At 44.5% G+C, this 6587-nt stretch overlaps 1 non-coding gene across 1 annotated transcript; it reads right to left on the reverse strand.

The window, feature by feature from the left end:
- Positions 1 to 6158: 6158 nt before the first annotated feature.
- On the reverse strand, positions 6159 to 6296 carry LOC114815251. The gene has a single exon (XR_003763016.1). It is a non-coding gene; the product is annotated as a small nucleolar RNA SNORA7 (small nucleolar RNA).
- Between the last annotated feature and the right edge of the window lie 291 nt (positions 6297 to 6587).

Genomic DNA, 6587 nt, shown 5'->3' on the forward strand with positions numbered 1-6587 from the left:
GGAAGAAAAGAATTCAGGTCCATCTTGTCAGGGTCAGAAGAGCTTAGTCTAGGCTCCTTTTCTCTTTATCAATTTCCTTGTATGTTGGTGCCAAGATTCTTGACTTCAGTAAGTGAGGTTCTAGCAGAAAGGCCCAGCTTTTGTTGGAAAGTGAGTGAGGCATTTGCCCCTGAAGCGGGCTGGGGCGGTCAGTGGCAGGGTAGAAAGAGGACAGAGGTGATTAACAAAGTGCCCACTATACGGAAATGGCATCTGAGGGAGCTGGGAATTGGGAGAAGACACAGGCTTGCGGGCAATGGGGGTGAACCGAGGCTTCCCCTAGTGACATTTTCCAGGTTCAGGGGGTTGGATGGGCTTCCATATATCATGGAATTAGTAACAATTATAATAATAATAGTAAAACAATAATTGTGGATTTGTTAAGTGCTTAATATGTACCAAACACAGGGTTTAGCTCTAGAGTAGATACAAAATGATCAGGTCAGATATATGCATTTGCAGTGAGTCATAAAGTCCTTATACAGAATGGGAAGGGATGGCAAACATTTTCTTGTCTCAGACCACAGAAACTTCTGAGGTCAGTCCTGCTAGCCAAAGCTCTTTCAGGGCTCTCTGTTTTTTCTGAAGCGAGTGGTAGCTAAACTATATGGGGAAAGCCCCTAGAATACAAAGCTGAGGGTAGGGTCAATGGCAGAAGTTTGGTGGCTCTTGAGAAGCCATTATTTTCTGGCCTTAGATTGGACTTGGGGGAGAAGCGAGTGGTGGGGAAAGAAAACGAGAAAGGGAAGGTGTTTGAGAAGTGAATTTACCTGCATCTTCATGTCCTGTTCTTAAACTGTTCCTCACTCTCTGGATCAAGGAGGCTTTGACTCCTGGGTCAAACACTACTCTGATGCTAATCCAGGGAAGGAGCAGTTTAAGGAGCAGAACTAATAGCTCTGCAACTTATAGTCCACCCACCTCAATCCCATGCCTTGGGCCATGAACTGAAGCAGCGTGCCCCCGGTGGATAGAACACGGGCATGGGAGTCAAAACAATCTTTCATTCATTCAATAGTATTTATTGAGCTCTTACTATGTGCAGAGCACTGTACTAAGTGCTTGGGATGAACAAGTCGGCAACAGATAGAGACAGTCCCTGCCATTTGACGGGTTTACAGTCTAATTGGGGGAGATGGACAGACAAGAACAATGGCAATAAATAGAGTCAAGGGGAAGAACATCTCGTAAAAACAATGGCAACTAAATAGAATCAAGGCGATGTACAATTCATTAACAAAATAAATAGGGTAATGAAAATATATACAGTTGAGCGGACGAGTACAGTGCTGTGGGGATGGGAAGGGAGAGGTGGAGGAGCAGAGGGAAAAGGGGAAAAAGAGGGTTTAGCTGTGGAGAGGTAAAGGGGGGGTGGCAGAGGGAGTAGAGGGAGAAGAGGAGCTCAGTCTGGGAAGGCCTCTTGGAGCAGGTGAGTTTTAAGTAGGGTTTTGAAGAGGGAAAGAGAATCAGTTTGGCGGAGGTGAGGAGGGAGGGCGTTCCAGGACCGCGGGAGGATGTGACCCAGGGGTCGACGGCGGGATGGGCGAGACTGAGGGACGGTGAGGAGGTGGGCGGCAGAGGAGCGGAGCATGCGGGGTGGGTGGTAGAAAGAGAGAAGGGAGGAGAGGTAGGAAGGGGCAAGGTAGGTAGGGGCAAGGTAGGTAGGAAGGGGATCTAAACCCGACTCTGCCACTTGTCAGTTGGGTGACCTTGGGCAAGTCTCTTACTTTGCTGCACCTCAGTTACTTCATCTGTAAAATGGGGATTAAGACTCTGAGCCCCATGTTGAACAGGGACTCTGTACAACTCAATTTGCTTGTATTCACCCTGGAGCCTAGTATAGTGCCTGGCACATAGTAAGCATTTATTTATTCAATAGTATTTATTTATTGAGCGCTTACTATGTGCAGAGCACTGTCATATAAAACAAAACAAAACAAAACAACTAAAAAAACTGACATATTGCTTGGAGCCTTTGGAGGGCCAGGAAGAAGGAGGGAAATCCCCTTCAGGGTACCAAAGCTTTATCCATCATCACTCCCGGGGATGCATGAGGCTCAGAAAAACCAATCCCTTCAACCTGGCAGTTGCTTTGCCTGATTCCCCAAACAGTTCTGTTTGAGGGGGAAAAACGTTTACTATGTATCAACTGCTGTCTTAAGCGCTGGAGTAGATACAAGTTAATGAGGTCAGACAGAGTCCGTTCCACAAGGGGCTCACAGTTTAAGTAGGAGAGAGAATAGGTATTGAATCCCCAATTTACAGATGAGGAAACCTAGGCACAGAGAAATTAAGTGACTTGCCCAATATCACACACCAGGCAAGTGGCAGAGCTGGCCTTAGAACCCAGGTCCTCTGACTCCCAGGCCCATGCTCTCCCACTAGGCCAATGTTAAACAAACTAGTATTTCTGCCTTCCCAAGTCATTGTTCTTTTATGGGGATCACTCATTTAAATATTTCCTAGCCTCATCTTTCACATTCTAGAATCAATCAGTCAATCGTATTGAAGCAGGAAACTATACTAAGTGCTTGGGAGAATACAATATTACAGAGTTGGTATAGAATTTTTATGATAGAATCACTTCTATCATAAAAATAAAGCAAGAAAACACAAAGAATTTTAAACACCTCAGCCAGTAATGGAATTACGGCATCTGTAAGGTGTAAAAAATGATTTCATTGTTTCCTGTAAAGGTTTCTTGCTCTCCAGAAATGGCCCCAGTCAAGATGTAGAAAACAACTTTTTAAAAAACGTATATTAAACCTGACAAACATCTGGTCAATCAAATTTACAGCAATACAAAGGGTGTAATAAAGGTTTATTTCTTCTTGAAGAACAAATTTAAAGATTTTTTTAAAAGCCTTTTATATATAAAAAGAAAATTAGACATAGGCCTCTTGGCCCAGCCTTACTCCAAAGCCACTAGAGAGAGGCTACATTTTTTTGAAGCTCCAGTCAACCAGAGCTCAGTTCCCCCATGGAGGTAGAAAGTTCTGGCCTCCCCTGTCCATGGCGTCCCTTCAAGGGAGAGGCTACCTTCAAGCAGATTAAGGAAGGCACGAGTTATGACAGAAAACGGGCCTTTGGCCAAATACATCCAGGCCTATAACTTTTGCCCACCAATCCTGTTCCTCTCTGTTGCTGCCATGGGGCTGAAGGGGAAAGAAAAGAGAAGCTGCTTAAGCTACTTCTTTCCTCCACAGACGCCAGTCTGGTGTAGACAAAGCCAGAGTGTGGAAGACAGAACCCCTGTATGGCTTTTGTACTGATGGGTCCATTCCCATGATTTTCCTGTACTGCTCCAAGTTATCTGGCATATGGCCAACTTGGCTAGCAGACATTCCACTATACTTACTAGAGAAAATCCTACAGGAAAAGGGGACATTTCCCAAATAGCTGTTAATGAATATTGATTGTTTCTCATCATGGGGAAAATGGCAGAAAAGCGGTGCATTTTACTCGGAAAGTTTTGATTCGCAACTCTGACACGTGAACATGCGGTCGTGAAAGACTTGGTAACCGTTTAACCAGATGCCCATTAGGGTTTGTTGTCACTACCGTATGGCACATACATGGCCCTTCAAATACAGGTAGGATATTACTGAGCAGAGGATATGGTTGGAAGTAGGTTAACCAAGCAAGAAGAGCTCAGATTTTTGTTAAAAACAGAAGTAATGTGGAGCAAAAAAATGACCTGGATGCATTTCTATGGTTTCTTTCACTTTGGAACCCCATGACTAGGTTCAGAAGTCTCAATTGTCCTCCTCCCCCTTCCCACACACACAAATGCACTACTAAGTGGCTAGGGAAAGGGCAATAAGACTCCATCTTTGACCTCCCTTACCAGAAGCAGTGCCTTCTACCACTGACTTCTCTATCCAGGGTTGACAGAGACACAGATCTGTTGATCCAAGGAGAGTGAGAGTGAGTGGGGGGGGGGGGGGGGCGGGAGAGGGAGGGAGGGAGGAAGGAAGAAAGAGCTAAAAAAAAAAAAAGGCCAGGAAACAAAGTCTTCATTTCTATGAAATGTTCACCCTCATCCCCACACAGTACTTGAGTACATATCTATAAATTATATATTATAAATTATTTATTTAACCAATCAGTGGTATTTATTGAGTGCTTACTGTGTGCAGAGCACTGAACTTAGAGCTTGGGAGAGCACGCTGCATCAGAGTTGGTAGACCCATTCCCTGCCCACAACGAGCTTACAGTCTAGAGACATTTACATTAATCTCTGTCTCACTGTGGCTCACTGCGGACAGGGAATGGGGCTACCAACTCTGTTGTATCGTCCTCTCCCAAGTGCTTAGTACAGTGCTCTGCACGTGGCAAGTGCTCAGTAAATTTATATTGATTAACTGATTGGAGCTTTGGAATGTCAAGGGGACCTCTAATTATGAGGAGTGAAATTTCAAAGCTTTATTCAGCCAAGGTGACAGCTAAAAGGCCCTCTTTAACCCACAACTAAAGGCTAGTACTAGTACTCACCCATGCCAAAATAAATCCACTAACATCTCTCATGGTACGGCATGGGTGAGGACAGACTGGACAGTAAGATTATTCTCGAAAGATTTAGGCCAAATGACCCAAATTTGTTAAACACCTGAAAACACAGTACATACCTTCTACCAGATGCATCAATGCCATCTAAAACCTGAACAACATAGCGTAGGGTAATAATAACTTCCTACCATCAGCTTTAAGGCATTCAATCAGTTCTTTCCTCCCTATCTTACTTTGCTGATTTCTTATTACAATCCTGCCTGCACACTTCACTCCTCCAATGCCAACCTAGTCACTGTACCTCGGTCTCGTCTATCTGGCCACTGATCCCTTGCCCACAACCACCCTCTGGCCTGAAATTCTCTTCCACTGCAAATCTGAGAGACCATGATTCCCCTCACCTTCAAATCCCTACTAACATCACACCTCATCCAAGAGGCCTTCCCTGATTAGGCTCTCAATTTTTCTACTTGCCCTCCCTTCTGCATCGCCTACACACTTGGATCTGTAAGCGCTTGCAAGTCACCCTGCCCCAAAGCCCACAGCACTTATGTAGATATACTCTTCAATTCCTCTATGTATAAATTCTTTCAATATCTGTCTTCCCCTCTAGACTGCATGCTCACTGTGGGCAGGGAAAGTGTCAATCAACAATATTGCACTTGTACTTTCCCAAGTGCCTAGCATAGTATTCGGCATATAGTAAGCCACTCAATGAATTACACTGATTCACTGAGTCAGGAGTTTTCTAAAACGGCTTCACAGAGCTCTTTGGACTTTCAGAAGACGAAGCTTTGTTGGGACAATCTATGGGACAAGAGAATAAAGTTACTCCTATGACCTGTTTTTCCAAAACTGTAACCTACATGGTTTTGGTTTTTTTTAAACTGAGTTTAAAAGAAAGTGAAGGTGCATCAAAGATAAGCAGCATGACCTACTGGAAAGAGTATGGTCCTGGAAGTCAAAAGCTGTGGGTTCTTATCCCATCTCTACCACTTAACAGATGCATACCCTTGGAAAGCTCACTTAACTATCTGAGGTTCAGTTTCTTCATCTGTAAAATGGAAATTAAATACCTGTTCTCTCTGGTACTTAGACTGTGAGTCCCAACAGGGACAGAGATGTGCTTGGCTCAGTGGAAAGAGGCCAGGCTTGGGAGTCAGAGGTCATGGTTTCGAATCCCGGCTCTGCCACTTGTCAGCTGTGTGACTGTGGGCAAGTCACTTAACTTCTCTGTGCTTCAGTTACCTCATCTGTGCCTCCCGTGGGACAAACTGATTACCCTGTATCTACCCCAGTGCTTAGAACAGTGCTCTGCACATAGTAAGCACTTAACAAATACCAACATTATTATTATGTGCCTGACTGGCTTATCTTGTATCTTGTCTTGTTTTATGTTGTTGAGACATCTCCGATTCATAGTGACACCATGGACACAGCTCTCCCAGAAAACCCCTCTCTCCTTCTGCAATCGTTCAGGTAACGTACCCATAGAGTTTTCTTAGTAAAAATACAGAAGTGGTTTACCATTGCCTCCTTCCACGCGGTAAACTCGAATCTCCGCCCTTGACTCTCTCCCATGCTGCTGCTGCCCAGCACAGGGAGTTTTGACTTGTAGCAGATCGTCTTCCACTCACTAGCCACTACCCAAGCTAGGAATGGAATGGGTATGCCTCTGCTTGACTCTACCTCCCACAGTCGAGACTGGTAGAGTACTGGAAACTCTCTAGGTGTGACCCTGAGAAGGGTATCTTGTATCTACTCCAGCATTTTGTACAGTGACTGACATCTAGTGAGGGCTTAACAAAAGCCTCAGTTACTACTATTATCTTGTTGGACTAATGAGCACATGTCCTACATATTACACTTGGTGAATGGGAGATCTGTGTAACTGGCATATTCTTGTGCCGCTGACTACTAATATCCAGGGACTCAAAATCATTGGATAACGGGTAGAACAGAGACTAACATCTCTCTATACGCTGCCAAATTATACTGTACACTCCTTGAGGGCAGAGATCGCGTCTACATACTCTAAG

Source organism: Ornithorhynchus anatinus, chromosome 11, assembly GCF_004115215.2.
Source record: "Ornithorhynchus anatinus isolate Pmale09 chromosome 11, mOrnAna1.pri.v4, whole genome shotgun sequence".
Classification (NCBI taxonomy): Eukaryota; Metazoa; Chordata; class Mammalia; order Monotremata; family Ornithorhynchidae; genus Ornithorhynchus; species Ornithorhynchus anatinus.